The sequence below is a fragment of the Aulonocara stuartgranti genome, assembly GCF_965226115.1.
Source record: "Aulonocara stuartgranti genome assembly, chromosome: 17".
NCBI lineage: Eukaryota > Metazoa > Chordata > Actinopteri > Cichliformes > Cichlidae > Aulonocara > Aulonocara stuartgranti.
In genome coordinates, this window is record NC_138953.1 from 37,405,932 (window position 1) to 37,422,246 (window position 16,315).

At 43.1% G+C, this 16,315-nt stretch overlaps 1 protein-coding gene across 12 annotated transcripts in view; it reads right to left on the reverse strand.

Moving 5' to 3' along the window:
* sox5 (SRY-box transcription factor 5) overlaps window positions 1-16,315 on the reverse strand; it is a 259,298-nt gene that overhangs the window by 201,331 nt on the left and 41,652 nt on the right. Inside the window, exon 2 of one of the 12 annotated variants that reach the window (XM_082511981.1) lies at window positions 9,258-9,317. The exons of the other annotated variants lie outside the window; for them this stretch is intronic. The gene's annotated coding sequence lies outside the window, so the exon portion shown is untranslated. The remainder of the gene's footprint in view (window positions 1-9,257; window positions 9,318-16,315) is intronic. 12 annotated transcript variants of the gene reach the window in all.

Consider the following 16,315-nt stretch of genomic DNA (forward strand, 5'->3'; position numbering starts at 1 on the left):
ACGTCAAGCAGGCGTTTTGATCTCGCCACAATATGCCATATCATATAGCTACAGAAAGCCATTGATGTGAGATTCATTTATTCTGCGTCGAAAGCCCTGCTCCCCCCGTTTGATCTGTACAAGGTTAATCTCACTGCATGTCTGTGTGTGTGTGTGTGTGTGTGTGTGTGTGTGTGTGAGTGAGAGAGTGTGAGTGAGAGAGAGAGAGAGAGAGAGAGTGTGTCAAGTGTAATTGTAATTGTACCAAAAGCATCAGAATTTCTTTAAATGTGACTGTTCTGACTAATACTCCTCTGAGATAAAGGCAGTCAAACTGCCCTGCCTTCACTCTGAGGTAATACTATGAGAACAGTATGTTAGTGGACAGATTGTGTGTGTGTGTGTGTGTGTGTGTGTGTGTGTGTGTGTGTGTGTGTGTGTGTGTGTGTGTGTGCGCGTGTGTGTGTGCACGCATTTGGAGCAATGGGACCTGAAGGAACACCGTCAGGACAATCTGTCGCCCCTCCGCCTGGGCCCTGGGTGACAGATGATGTGCTCCCACTGCTGAGCTTTGTGTATGTATGCATACGTGTGTGTTTGTGTGTGCGTGTCTGATGTATGGCATCAGGCTTGCCATGATAACAATAGCTTAATCCCAGCCATGTTGTGAGAGGTTTCACCGATATTAACACAAAGATTTTCACTTTCATGTCTCAACGAGCTTTTATAGTACAGTGCATGCCTCTCTACCATGTGGACTACAGGATCTCCTCTCATGATGAAGATGCTCATCATGGTGCACTGAAGTCCTTATAAGTGCTATAAAGAAGCAGCAACTGTACTGACAAGTTTGGCAGTCTCTACTGGCCTTCTACATTTAAATGTACCTCGTGGAGTTTAACAACCACAAGCAAAAACGACTAATAGCAATGTGCACTGCCCGTGTCATATATACAAATTAGGATGCACACACGTTACAGTAATATACAACAAGACATATTTCTACAATGTGCAAAATGCACCATCTGACCCCTTTAAGATATACTCTTACAATATTTTCCTCGAGCTACACGGCCAGCATGTGAACAATGTCATTTGCACCTTGTTGCTTATCTGCATGTATGCACTATAAAAAGCAAAAAAAATAAATAAATCTCACAAGCCTTAAGGCTGCAAAACATTCAGCATTTACAGAGACTAGCTTTTATCTTGCCATTTCTCCAGTTCCTCCTAGATGATGTGGATCCTAGCCTGGTTTGGTGCAGATGCTGGCACTCCCGATAAAAACCTCCAGTCTCCTGTTGCAGCATTGCCTTTGTGTCATGGTATGGTAGCTGAACCTTGTAGTGAATCACACAGTGTTAATGTTTCACAGTTAAAAGTGACAAGCTGCTTCCAAAGACTGAGTGAGCAAATGGAAGACAGTCTCTCCAGAAACTAGTTTTTGGCACATGCTGAGTACATCTTCCTATCTTGGCATATTCCATTTAAGTCAAATGAATGTAAATTCTCAGTTTTCTCATGGAGCACCTTCTTCTCGTCTTCCTTTCGAGCGCCATGTATTACATAAAATCGGTTCGAGGTCAGTAAACACAACCAGAATTCATACATAAGGCGCAATCTCGATTTTTGAGAAAATTAATGGATTTTTAGGGTGGAAAATAAGTTATACAGGAGAAGACAAAAAAATAATATATTGCAATATATATCATTACTGCACATGCTTCAAATTATACTGCGATATGGATTTTAGGTCATATCGCCCAGCCCTAGTGGATATTATACATGGTTATGTTGAGGATATGTCGGCTAATTTCCACTGGAAATGCCTTTTGGTTAAACTGTCAGCAAGGATTTACATTTGCACTGTTAATTTTTTATTTAATTTTAATGCACTTAAAAAAGCTGCTTGTTTAAATGAAAATACATTGATGTTTTTTGTTTTGCACTAATAAAGTTGAGGAGTTGTAAAGTATTTTGTCTAGTGTCAATTATAGTGTCAGTTATATCGTTATCGCAAATTTTCAAATGTATATCGTGATAAATATTTTTGATCATATCGCCCTGCTCTAAACACACAGCACCTTCAAAAAGGAACATAGAGGGACCACAAGGCCCTTAGAAATACTGCATACTCCTACCCATCCAGCCACACACTTTCTTTCACTATCTCTCAGATGTGCGTGGCTTCAGTGACCAAAGGCCAGCCTTTTTAGTATTACTCACCCCCGTATTTACAGTGAAACGCAGGGATAAACTAACCCTTTGTTACAGAGCACTTAAGTTCTGACGTCTGGTGTATACATGCAGCAGAGTAAGGATGGTGCGCCTGTGTGTGTGTCCATGGTTGTCAGTGCATTTCGGACAGTCGTTTGTCTCTTAAACTCAAACAAAAGAGCATACATCCTCCATCACAGCTCTATCTGTTTATGCCATCAGCTCCTCAGCACCCGCAAGCTTGTAAACACACCAACCCGCCCACTCTGTGCCTCTCTCAAACACACACACAGACACACACACACACCTAAAAAAAAGGGGTCACATCACATGTTCACATTCACCTAATAAGTCCTGGTTAACATTCATAGCCAAAGCACAGGTCAAAGGATTTAAGGAATCCTATTAAAAAAACAAAAAAAAACAAAAAAAAAAAAAACACACACGCAGACACCCAGTTAGATAAATGGTAAATGGCCTGTATTTGTATAGCGCTTTACTAGTCCCTAAGGAACCCAAAGCGCTTTACACATTCAGTCATCCACCCATTCACACACCCATTCACACACTGGTGATGGCAGCTACATGTAGCCACAGCCACGCTGGGGCGCACTGACAGAGGCGAGGCTGCTGAACACTGGCGCCACCGGGCCCTCTGACCACCACCAGTAGGCAACGGGTGAAGTGTCTTGCCCAAGGACACAACGACCGAGACTGTCCAAGCTGGGGCTCGAACTGGCAACCTTCCGATTACAAGGCAAACTCCCAACTCTTGAGCCACGATCGCCCAGTTAGATGGTTTACCTCCTCCATCTCAGGTATACACACTAGGGCTGGGTATCGTCACTGATTTCTAGAATCGATTCAATTCCGATTCACAAGGCCCCGAATCGATTCGATCCACGATTCGATTTAATTCGATTCGATTTAAATCTGGGAAATTTTGACAGTCAGAAATATTATAATTCAGATCAGTACATTTACATATTTTTGTATCAATAAAAAGGAAGCTGACACACGCAAGACTTTATCACAGGTGTGAGCATCACAGCAGAGGCCTTTGTGTCAAAGTAGCTGAGGATAAAACACAGAAAAACATGAAGGTGATTTTCCTGGCCTGGGATTTTATAAAAATATTCTGCAGTACATCAAAAACGAAAGAAAACCATTAATCAACATATGAACATCACCTCTGAAGTTACAGCGGTTTTATTACAGACACAGCGTTTTGCATTTTGAATAATTTTAAAAAGTTTAAATTTGTTCAGTATTGAACAGCAGAAATGAGGTTTTCTTTTCGGAAGAATGTAAAAGGGAAAAATTATAATTATAAGATGGCGCCGGTGAGGTCGGCTGCCGTCACGACTGCTCCGACCACTTTTTCTTTGTCTTTGCTTTTTAAGTTAGTTTTCAGCGTTTCTAAATCGGCAAAATCATCACCATTGGGTACATTAGGTATGACAGTGACACTCTTGTTTCTATTGGTATACAATGTACTCACAATTCGAAGTTTTTAACTCCGGATCCGAGCTGGCCGAGTGAGATCTCGAGGGAGAACAAAGGGAAGCGGCGGCGGCCTAGAGGGAAGCGAGCCGGCGTCAGGAACAGGCTGAGAGCTCGTGCACACCGCACACCTCTGCCTAGCATCCTGCTCGCCAACGTCCAGTCACTGGAGAACAAGCTTGACGACCTCAGGGCCAGGATAAAGTTCCAGAGAGACATTCGGGACTGCAATCTCCTCTGCTTCACCGAGACATGGCTGAACCCAGCGGTGCCGGACCACGCCATCCAGCCGGCCGAGTTCTTCTCGGTTCACCGCATGGACAGGACACGGGACTCGGGGAAGTCAAGGGGAGGCGGCGTGTGTTTAATGGTGAACAACAACTGGTGCAACAGTGCGAACGTTGTTCCTCTCACACGCTCCTGCACACCAAATCTGGAACTACTGTCCATCATGTGTCGTCCTTTTTATCTACCTCGGGAATTTACATCGGTCATTGTAAGTGCCGTTTATATTCCACCACAAGCGGACACGGTCACCGCCTTATGTGAGCTGCATGAGGCACTCACACAGCACCAGACACAACACCGGGACGCTGCGCTTATTGTGACGGGGGACTTTAATAGCGCCAACCTCAAACGCGCAGCGCCGAACTTTTATCAACACATCACCTGCCCCACCAGGGGTGAAAGGACACTGGACCACTGCTACACTACGGTCAAGGACGGCTACAAGGCACAATCCCGCCCCCCGTTTGGCAAATCTGATCACGCCGCCATCTTCCTCATGCCAAAATACAAACAAAGGCTGAAACAGGAAGTTCCGGTTCAGAGGAAGGTCGCGCACTGGACGGATCAATCGGTGGCCGCGTTACAGGACGCACTCGATGACGCAGACTGGGGCATGTTCAGAAACAGCTCCGACGATGACGTCAACGTGTTTACGGAAGCGGTTGTGGGATTCATCGGGAAACTAGCGGATGATACCGTGGAGACAAAGACTATCACAACGTTTCCCAACCAGAAGCCGTGGGTGGATAAAACCATCCGCGACGCTCTGAGATCCCGCACCGCTGCCTACAACACGGGACTCATGACGGGGGACATGGACCCGTACAAAGCCGCGTCATATAACGTGCGGAGGGCGGTGAAAGAGGCGAAGCAGCGCTACGGGAGGAAACTAGAGTCACAACTCCAACAGAGTGACTCTAGGAGCCTGTGGCGGGGACTAAGGACAATAACGGACTATAAAGCACCAACAACCGGTATGACGAACGCGGCCGTGACTCTGGCAGACGAGCTGAACACTTTCTATGCTCGCTTCGAGGCTGCAGCTAAGGTCTCCAACAATGCTAGTGTTAGCGGCGCTAACGGCTGCAGACAGGAAGATACTGCCAGCACCGGAAACGTGCTCGTCATCTCCGAGCATGAAGTAAGGAGAGCCTTCAAGAGAGTAAACACCAGGAAAGCAGCAGGACCAGACGGCATCCCAGGTCGTATCCTAAGAGACTGCGCATACCAGCTAGCTCCTGTGTTCACTGAGATATTCAACATCTTTTTATCTCAGTCGGTGATCCCCACATGCTTCAAAGAGTCCATCATTGTTCCTGTCCCGAAGAAACCCCCCCCTGCTTCTCTCAATGACTATCGCCCTGTAGCCCTCACCTCAGTAGTGATGAAGTGCTTTGAACGCCTGGTCAGAGACTTCATCATTTCTTCACTACCAGACACACTGGACCCACTACAGTTCGCTTACCGTCCAAATCGTTCCACAGACGATGCCATCTCTCATCTCCTCCACACATCACTCACTCACTTGGACACTAGAAGGGGGAATTATGTTAAAATGCTCTTCATAGACTACAGCTCTGCATTTAACACCATAATTCCCTCCACACTCACCACCAAGCTGGAGCATCTGGGACTCAGCTCATCTATGTGTCAGTGGATCTCCAACTTCCTAACTGGCAGACCACAGGCAGTAAGGATGGGCGGACATGTCTCAGCCTCCACCACTCTCAGCACTGGAGCCCCCCAGGGGTGTGTTCTGAGCCCCCTGCTGTACTCTTTGTACACATATGACTGTGTGGCCACTACCAGCTCCACCACCATCATCAAGTTTGCTGACGACACCGTCGTGGTGGGCCTGATCTCTGATAACAACGAGACGGCCTACCTGAAGGAGATTAGGAATCTGGAGAACTGGTGCCAGAGGAACAACCTCCTTCTAAACGTCAGTAAGACAAAGGAGCTGATAGTGGACTTCAGCACTAAGCAGGAGAGGAACTACCAGACCCCCGTCATCAACGAGTGCCCAGTGGAGAGAGTGGACAGCTTCAAATACCTCGGAGTTCACATCACGCAGGACCTGTCATGGTCCTGTCACATCAACACCGTGGTGAAAAAGGCCCGACAGCGTCTCTACCACCTCAGACGCTTGAGAGACTTCCAACTGCCCTCCAAGGTGCTCAGGAACTTTTACTCGTGCACCATAGAGAGCATCCTGGCGGGAAACATCTTAACCTGGTTCAGGAACAGCACCATGCAGGACAGACGAGCTCTACAGAGGGTCAGCTGAGCGCACCATCCGCTCCGAGCTCCCTGACCTGCACTCAGTCTACAGCAGGCGGTGCTGGACCAAGGCCAGGAAGATCGTGAAGGACCTCAGCCATCCCAACAACAGACTGTTCTCTCTGTTGAGGTCAGGAAAGCGATTCCGCTCCCTGAAGACCAACACAGAGAGACTGAGGAGGAGCTTCTTCCCGCAGGCGATACGGTCTCTCAATCACACCACCACACAGTACTGACCCACACATATGGTTCTTACACACACACTGGACTTTCTGGACTTTGGTTTTGCACAACACTGGTCACTATATTCTTCATTTCCGGTTAATACTTGTACAGCTGCTGTTATTGTGTATATATTTATTTATATTTAGATTTCTTCATACATTCTTATATAGTTCTATATTGTGTATTTTGTTGTACAGTTATTTTATTTTCAACTTTAATTTATATATTTTATCTTATTCTTCCCAGTTAAATTTACCCTTCATTCTAATTTGTGTTGTACAGTTATTTCATTTTTAACCTTAATTTATATTTTATTCCTTCCTAGTTAAATTTACCCTTTTTAATTTTTCATATTTATTTCCTATCTTATTCATAGCCTTTTCCTTTTTTGTTTTCTTTAGGTCACGAGCAGTTGTCCAAGCATTTCACTACATATCGTACTGTGTATGACTGTGTACGTGACAAATAAAAATTTGAATTTAAAATTTGAATTTGAAACAGCGGCCGACAGCCTGTAAACAACAGTAGACTTGTGCGTAACAAGCAAGCGAATAATGAAGAAAGGGAAACTGTTCTTGAAGTACAGAGAGAGAGCTGTGCATCGCAGTGGAAGCAAAACAGTAAAAGTCTGAGTGAATTCATGACGATGTTTATGTGAAGCGTTTGGATCTTCTTTTGCTGCTGGTTCGGTCAATATTGTTTGGAGAGAGATCAAACTAACAGCTTTAGAATCGGCGCATAAAGGGCGTGCACACAAAGCGCAGACCCGCCGACAGATCAGAGTCAGCGAGCTGTCGGCTTTCAGCCCCGACTGTGAGAAAAGCGACATCTAACTGATTCTGATCCGCGGGTCCCGCTGTGTGTTTAAGTCTTTGTGCAGAATCCGTGTTCCTGCTCTCATTTACTGTCTTAACTGTTTGGTGGTTCTTGAAATTTTGTGAGATTTCACCTGAGATTCTGGCATTTTGGGCAAAATAAATTTATATTAAAAAATCGATTCAGGATTTTAATGAATCGATTTTACGTTATCCAAGCCAGAATCGATTTTAATCGATGAATCGATTATAAGAACCCACCCCTAATACACACCTTGCCTGAAATGATTTCTTCTGAGATTTATAACTCGTAATGTTTGTGTGCATGTGTGGAAAGTATCAGAAAGACTCTTTTTCCATCTCAGCCGACTGGAGGCTGGAGAAGCGCGTTGCTATTAGTGTCTGATGGACAGAAGATAGCAGCCTATGAGAGTGTTGACGTAACACTGCAGAGAACAAGAGACAGAGTCAAGAAACTTACAGAGTGTGATTTTAAGAAGGACTGCCACGCCAATATGTCTGTGCACATCTATATGAAAGCTGTGAGGACTGAACTCTGACACCTTTTTAGCACTTCTGCAAGATTACAGGAGGGCCTTTTACAAACTTCTTCAAAGTTACTTTTTAACAGTTAGTTTCTGCTCGTTCTAGTTTATTTTTAATCCATTTACTTTTAGTCTAGTTTGCATTATTACTATATCTAACTAAAGTAACTTTTACTTAACTGTATTTCTATTTATGTAGAACTTTTCAAAACCAAGCATGAGGCCAGAAAATGCCATCCACACAACCACTGCAGGTTCACATCACACTGACTATGTTTAAGATTTACGAGTCCTGTATACTGGAGTGAATGGACCACTAAAGCGTTGAAGAAACCAGACCTGCTTCCCTCTGGATTTTTACTCAACAACAATATAACTTTGAACAGAAAAATAACATAAGTAAATGGGCTAAACAGATGTTTAGCCCAAAGTTTTCATTGATTTTTGACTGGAAACCAAATGAAAGGCTGATTTTAGGAACAGCATGTAGGTAAGCTATTCGCAGAAAGTGTGTCTGTCACATTGACTCATGGTAACAACCTGCTCTCCTAACCTCTGCTGCTGACCCAGAAGCTATACAGGAAACCAACACACAACAAAGTGATCCAAGCGTTTGGGCCGATGACCCCATTAGTGGAGCCTCGCTACTACCCCAATTTCAGCTAACATTAAAGACAACTGGACTTGATGGAAACTGGATCAAACCCAAAGCTCCATTCCTAGCCTGCCCACTTGGCCTTGCTTCTTGGACAGAGCAGAGGAGCAAAACCCATATGTCAGACAATATAATGCCCTGTGAAGCATGCCACTCTAGCGGTATCTGATAGAAAGGAAAAACTGAGCGTGCACACATACACACAGGGTCCGATTTGAGGACACGGCTTTCTGGATGGCCGCTCTGGCAGATGAAGAGACAGCAGTGACATACAGTCAATTTCAGTCAAAGGGCCCACAAAAGTGTGTGCATGTTTGTGTGTTCACATGCACTTGCCCACACGCATATACATAAGTTTACACAAGTTTGTGTATGCATGTTAATGTTGTTTGTGCATGTCTATATACATCTTCCACTGCATATATGCCTGTCAGTCTCAACAGGCCTGGGAGTGCAGTCCGTGTTCTAAAGTGGCCGTACTGTTACTGGGGCGTGCTAGCCATCACTCAATCTGTCATGCGTGCGCACACACGCACACACACACACACACACACACACACACACACACACTACTCAAGCCATCTCCTTCTCTTTGTCCCTTGTCCAGATGGCATGTTGGTCTTTTCTATCCTATTCTGTCCTCATGGTCCCTCAGTACTGAGTCTCTGGGCTGGCAAGAGCCATATGCCTAAACTAAGCTGACCCAGCTCACACCTCACTTTCCATTTGCCCGACAGGCTGTCAACTTACCTATCTGTCTGCCTGGATGTTTTTCTTCCTGCCTTCCCATCAGCTCTCTTTGCTCTGCTACTGCAAATTCAAAGCCATAAATACAACATTAGCTCACTTTGTTTTAATGAAACTCTGAAACAAGCCATAGAAGGACAAACTGACCTCAGGGGTATTTTTCAGTGCTACCACACAAAATACATTTCAAGAGTCAAGCTCCATATGCCTCTTTTGTCTCAGCTGTACTTATCTGCCTGCTTCTCCCTTAGCTTTCACTAACCACACATAACAATAATTAAACAAATAAATAAAGATCCCACTCTCCCTGCCCGCCATGTGCCATTTCTCCATCTCACCGTTTACCTTTTAAATGGTCTCACATCTCCAGATCCCTGTGCCCTAATTTACCCTAGTTTAACCCCACCTTTGGAAACAAGGAAAATTCAGCAAGGGCATTTTGCCCAACAAATTCTCGAGGTCCACCCCTATAAACAAAACTTCTCAGTCCCGAAAATTTGATTCTGTTGATCTGGACATAGAGTTTTCAGTGGGAGAAATGTTTCGTCACTCATCCGAGTGACTTCTTCAGTCTCAGCTGACTGCAGGTTTCCCCAAGGTGGTTGATCAACAGTCATGACAATTTGTATATTAATGATCAAGGAACTGACCTCACAGCCCATTGTTCATTCAGTGGGCTAGTTTCAGTCACTGTGCAAAGGCACTGTTTCAAAGATTGGGGAAACCTGCAGTCAGCTGAGACTGAAGAAGTCACTCGGATGATTGACGAAACGTTTCTCCCACTGACAACGCTGCGTCCAGATGAACAGAATCAACCTTTTGGGATTTCCTTGCCTGGATGATTGAGCATGCATCAAGACAAAGCATCTCAGTTCAGAAACCTGGGATATCTGCTTCCCAGATTCAGTGAGCTGCCAGTTAAAGTGATAAAAAGCAACTACAAAAAAGTCGATCTTGAATCAGAAATAAAGACTCTCTCTGGATGAGCTGTTTAAGGGTTTAAAATTTTTTTTTCCTTTTACATTTTACCTGCAACTGTATATTGGAGTATAAAATAAAATAACAGAAAAATAGAATATAATTCATGTAAGCATAGTTACGTCCACAATGACGATGCATAGAGGCAAAATTTAGCAGTTTTGCCTTTAAACGTCACAACGGTGGATTTTTAATCAGTCAATCAGGATATGAAAACTTTCAGCTTTATTTTAGGGGTTTAATAACAACTACACACTTGACTGAAAGTTTCATGTCCAAGTAAGGCCATTGTTGTTGTTCTTGTTCTTGTTCCATAACAAATGGAGTAAATTTTGAACTTGCATGTGGTAGTTGTTTACTATAATTCTCAATATGAGGTCCAAAAACATGTTGAGGCAAGTAGCGGAAGCAGTCATTAGACTGAAAACCCAAATAAACCCATCAGAGAGATTAAAAAAAAAAACCTTTAGGAGTACCCCAATCAACAATCTAACATTAATAACATCAACTGATCACAGCATGCGTTTCAATTACTGAAAACAATACTGAAAGCATCTTAAGGAAGAAAACACAGCATTTGTTGAACGCTGAAAGTCTGCATCACAATCATATCTTGATTATTTCATTCAAAAGTCACCATGCTGGTGTACAGAGGCAAGAATACAAAAAAATTATCATTGTCTTATGGACCTAACACTGTTTATTTAACCATGAAACACAGTGACCTTGACCCTGAATGCATGCCTCTGGATGTACAGATTACTGAGACAAACGCGAGGAGGTTTTGTGGCATATGTAAACATTTGTCTAAATCTGGGATGTTCGTTTCAGGTCAACTGGAGTTTCAGATGCTTTTTTGTGACACTGTCTTGTCAAGAAGAGAATTTACTGGCATGCTCTGTATAGTGTCTATGGAAAGAGACAGAACTTCCCCTTCCTCATACTCCTCTCTCAGCTTTCATTATCTTGGTTACAAATAAAATACAAAAGTTTAAGAGCAATTTTTAACCAGTGCCACCAGTTAAGGCAGGGGTTTTCCTGTACAACGAAATTTTCAGTGCCCCCCCGCAAAAAAAAAGAAGAAGAAAAAAATCTCCAGTGTTGTAATAAAATTACACATTTAACCAACATAACAGACATTTTTACTTCTCAAAATACCACAAATGAGAGGAAGACTTTCTGTAACATTTATTTTTCTATTTCTGTAAATACAAAAAGAAAATAATAGTTGGGGATTTGGGACATGTTACAGTAATAGATCGTTCTTTACCTCATAGCCGTTCTTCTGATTTCCACATCGATTAATAATTTTAGCATGGGTGGTGGTGGTGGTGGGGAGGGGGGGGGCAGCTGCACATTATATAACTCAACACTGAAGAGAAAACTGTTTTAACAAAAAAATAAAAAATAAAATAAAAACCCAACAAAACTATTGTGTATGTGACTCATGGCTGTGCACTAATCTCCCTCCTTTATATCTAAACAGACGTGCACCCCTCTTCCTCTATACTCTGTCAGATGTACAGATATGATGCTTACTGGCTGCCCACTGGCCCCACAGAGGCCAACTGAAAATGCCGATTGGCTGGATGCTGACTGTGTAGTCATGGAAACTGACTTGAGCCCTGTGTGTGACCTCATGAAGGCCACATAAAAGCTGGGTTACAGAGAGAGAGAAGAGAAGAGACAGAAAGGGGTGTCCATGCATGTGTTGGACAGTGAGAGAGCGACAGTGTGTGTGAGGGAAAGAGAGCATCAGTGACAGTGTCATTCAACCCACTTGATGTATGATTATTTGGCTTACTTTAAAAGTAGTCGCTTGTTCACTTACTTAATATGGTGTGCATGTGTGTGTGTGTGTGTGTGTGTGTGTGTGTGGGGGGGTTATGAAAATAAAAGCTGACCTACAAGCGTCTCCAGAGAGGTGGCTCTGCAGCCAACCCTGTTAAAAAGAGAGCTTCAGCTGCACTCCACGTTCAGAGAAATAACAGCCAGGTTGACAATACTACAGCCACACATATACTCACCCAGATGAAACACCACTAAGGAAACATTACAGCAAAGTAAGATGAAATAGAAGTGTGTTGCAGACATCAGAGAGATAAAAGGACAATGTACTACAAAGAAAACAGAAAATCGATAAATATACAACAGAGCAGAAAGAAAAGAGGCAAGAAAAACAAGATGGGATAAAAAGAAAAACAGCAATGACTGTAAAAGGAAGAACTACAGTTGGTCTACCAAGGTAGAGTAACACAGAACTGCCAGCATAAAACAGCAACTCAGAACTTTGAATAACCGAATATAATGTGGGGGGGTTTGTTTGTTTGTTTTTTTCAGAACATCTTTTGTGCAAAATCTGAACAAAAGAACGACTCTTTCCTCCAGGAAATGACACAAGAACTCTGGAGGTTGTTTACAGCACTCGTCCTTGTCCTACAATTTCGGAAAACAAAAGGAGCAACTGTATTTGCTCTTTAGAAAAATAAAGCTGTAATTACTCATTAAAATACGACTTTGTGGAGAAAGCGCTGCGCTTTCTTTTCTCCTTCCTGGTGTTTTTGTTGGTGGCACCTTGTCTCAAGTTGTGTTTTACTAAGATAAAGGAATTGGGTGAAATTTTGGGAACTTCAAAGCAATATTTTAAAACTTTCCAAGCAGTTAGTCTCAGTCCAGCCACTGGACTGACTGTCCGTTGAGGTGGAGGTGCGTAGGTCTGCAACACATTGCTAGCTTACTCATATCTCATGCTCAGAAATTTGCCAGATATGAGAATGAAGATGTCTACAGTGCTGCTCTGATTCAAAGCACTTAAAATCTATCACATGTGGCACTACATTTGCTAGTCATGCACAGTTTTAAGATTGAAAGCAGAGCGGAAAAAACTAGCCTGGCTATGTAGAACAAATAACCACCAGTAATCATCGCCTCCCGAAAACGAACCAAGAATCTTTCATGTGTTTGGTGAATATATATATATATACACACACCACTACTCTACGGAGCAACAAATTTTTAGCAGTTTAGCCTTTGTTTCTCTCACAGAGTGCCAAGGTAGTCCCCCTCACCTATTTCTGGTCTTTGTGCCAAGTTAGGCTAATTAGCTGGTAGCCATCTTTCCAACCATTCAGATGGAAGCATAGCTTTACAACCTGGTACAATAAGTTTCTACCTAAAATCTATAAAATGATAACTTCATATAAATATGGGAAGGGGATAAATTTTTGTACTGGAAGCTTCTGATTTCCATTTGTAGTCCAGGTTCTACAAAACAATAATGTGAGCATGCTTTGGTTGTATGCAGGAACACACAGCTCACAGCTTGAGGTTTTTTCTTCTACATAAACTCCCGACAAACCAGGAAGTTTATTAGTCTATAGTTGCTACACAGATCTCTGCAGATCTATATTTATATGTTACAGCTGTGTATTGTCAGCAAAGGGAAGTATAAAAAAATATGTTGAACAGCCAGCAATGTGGGCTAATTGTTTTATCTTACTGAGTTCTGTTCAAAACTATGCAACTATCTAAAAAGTAGGCAAAGTAGTATTACATTACCACAAGGGTAGATGGTGTTGCCACACCTTCTTGCAACTCCTGCACATTTGTAAATGGGTAATAAATATGCTCACAAATACACTTATAGATGGCCAAACCGAACATCACACACAGTCAAAGGCACACTCAGTGCAGCCGCTGAGAACGGGGACACAGCTAATGAAGCTGAGGACAAAGACAGCTCATTGCCTGTGTGAAAAACAAACTGTGGGTAAACATCCAGATCATTGGATCTCCTCTTGGCAAGCCTCAGCTGCCTTTCTGCCACATCCAGTCGCAAAAACGCCACCCTCCTCCCCTTGTTCCAACCCAACACATCCCTCTTAAACATCAGCCATTAGATAAACACTCACACAGGCACACACACAACAAACACACACACACATATAGTTCCATTTATTACTCTTTAAAAAGGTCACCGTTTTCTCTGGCTAAGCGCCCTGCGCTATTGATAATTTTATGCATAAACAAATGGCAAATTTGTGCCACATAAATATGTATTAGCAATTAATAATGGTGGTGTGTGTGAGGGGACGCCAGGTGCATGCCGAGTGGGGCTGGCTGGCTACTGGTGGAGCCTGTGAGCTGGACTGGTGGCTTTATGCAGCTAGCTGGTCTCCCTCTCCTCCACTGTGACTGCACAATGGCCACTTAGGCACTCTCAGCAAAAATAAGACACACACACACACACACACACACACACACACACACACACACACACAAAATGTAGAAGCAGAAACTATTAGAGCTGCATACAGTTAAGATGCTAAGAAACAGATTTGCATATAAACTCTGCACATACACGGCAAGATGTGCAGGAACTGTACACAGAGGCGGGATTGAGCGAGTGCTGGTCCAGTGGGTTGAATGTGTCCTCAACCTCACTCACTTAGAAAACAATGCATCTGTTACTGCACATTTCACACTACTAAGAGAAAATGAAGCCCAAATACAAGTTTGAGACATCTCGGGAAGTTAATATTTTCAGTTATACCCAGAAATCTGACGTGGTTCAAGCAGAGATCACAGATTTAGTTTGCTTAATGTTTTTGTCCAGCTATATTGAGCATATTCATACAGAGTATAACTCTTCAGGTTTTGAACAGTAGAACAGTTGCACTGCACCAAATAAAAATATGTAAACTTGCATTTAATAAACACAATGATCTGCCTGAGTTTCAAAAGTCAAGAGAAAACATGGAAGTGTGTGAAAAAAAAGGCTGATTCATGTTCACTGAGCTACAGTATGACAAGTACGTGCCAGCATAGTGAAAAATGTTTCAAGTTCTGTATTAGTGCTGCATGATAGATATCAACAGAGAAGTACAGAAGAATGTGCCCAAGTTCCACATTTTTGATATTCATCATCTTTAACCAGAGCAAATTACAGAGGAGGGTCTTCTAGCATGATACAATGAACACATTTGCTACTGATCAATCACCCGTAAACACATAAGTCAATACAAATCAACCCCAACAGGACATTGAAAGAATTTAGTCAGAAAACAGAAAGCATTTAAATATGGTGCAAAGGTTCTCAGCTGATCTTTTAGGACAGTAAAACCAGAAAAGGACATTTAAAAAAAAAATACTGTGCAGGAGTTGCAGTGGCTGTGTGTGTGTGTGTGTGTGTGTGTGTGTGTATGCATGTCCGTCTGTATATGTGTGTGTGTTATGTTGTCCGTCTGGCGTGGAGAGAGCAGGCTGGCTCCCCTGTAGAGCAAAATCACTCTGCTTGGCTAAACACAATCACACAACCTCTACCCTACTCACATGGCCCACTGAGAAACAGAGAAAGCAGAGGGAGCCTACATAGATATATATGTATATGTGTGTGTGTGAGAGTGTGAGTCCCCTATGAGCACTCGCAGTACAAAAGGCAGCCCCATCTGTTCCATTGTCACAGGGTCTTTAATACGGATCAGATAAACATGACATTTGGGATGAGCCGCCAAGCTCATGTTATAAACCCTGACATAAGAATCCTGTCTACCACTGTGTGTGTGTGTGTGTGTGTGTGTGTGTGTGTGTGTGTGTGTACACCATCCTGTCAAGCGGGAAAGCAGTGCAAATTGACCTCTATGTATCCTGTATATGTAATTTACAATATTACTTCTCTTTCATCTACCTGTGTGTTTGCCCCTTTGTCGTGCCTACCCCTGTGTGTGTGCGTGAGTTACATAACCCACTAGTGCTCTCAGAGGTGCAGGGCACGGCTGACACGCAGGATCTGTAGCGGCTGTGGGAGGATTAGCGACCCATTGGCCTAATCAGAGAAGGTAATCAGACCTTCTCTGTCATCACAACAATCAGTCAAGAGAGACACACATCTGCCTATTGAGCTCAGCTCTAATGCCATAATAGTGATGAAACATCTGGTCATTTAGGGCTCAATGCAATCAAGAAGAGGGATTGGGACAGTTGCAGATGGCAAACCTATACTCATTATCTTTTTCAGGCAACTGACACACAGACAGGGGGATATGCACAACACAAAGGTTATAGGTCACACTGCTTCAGTAACT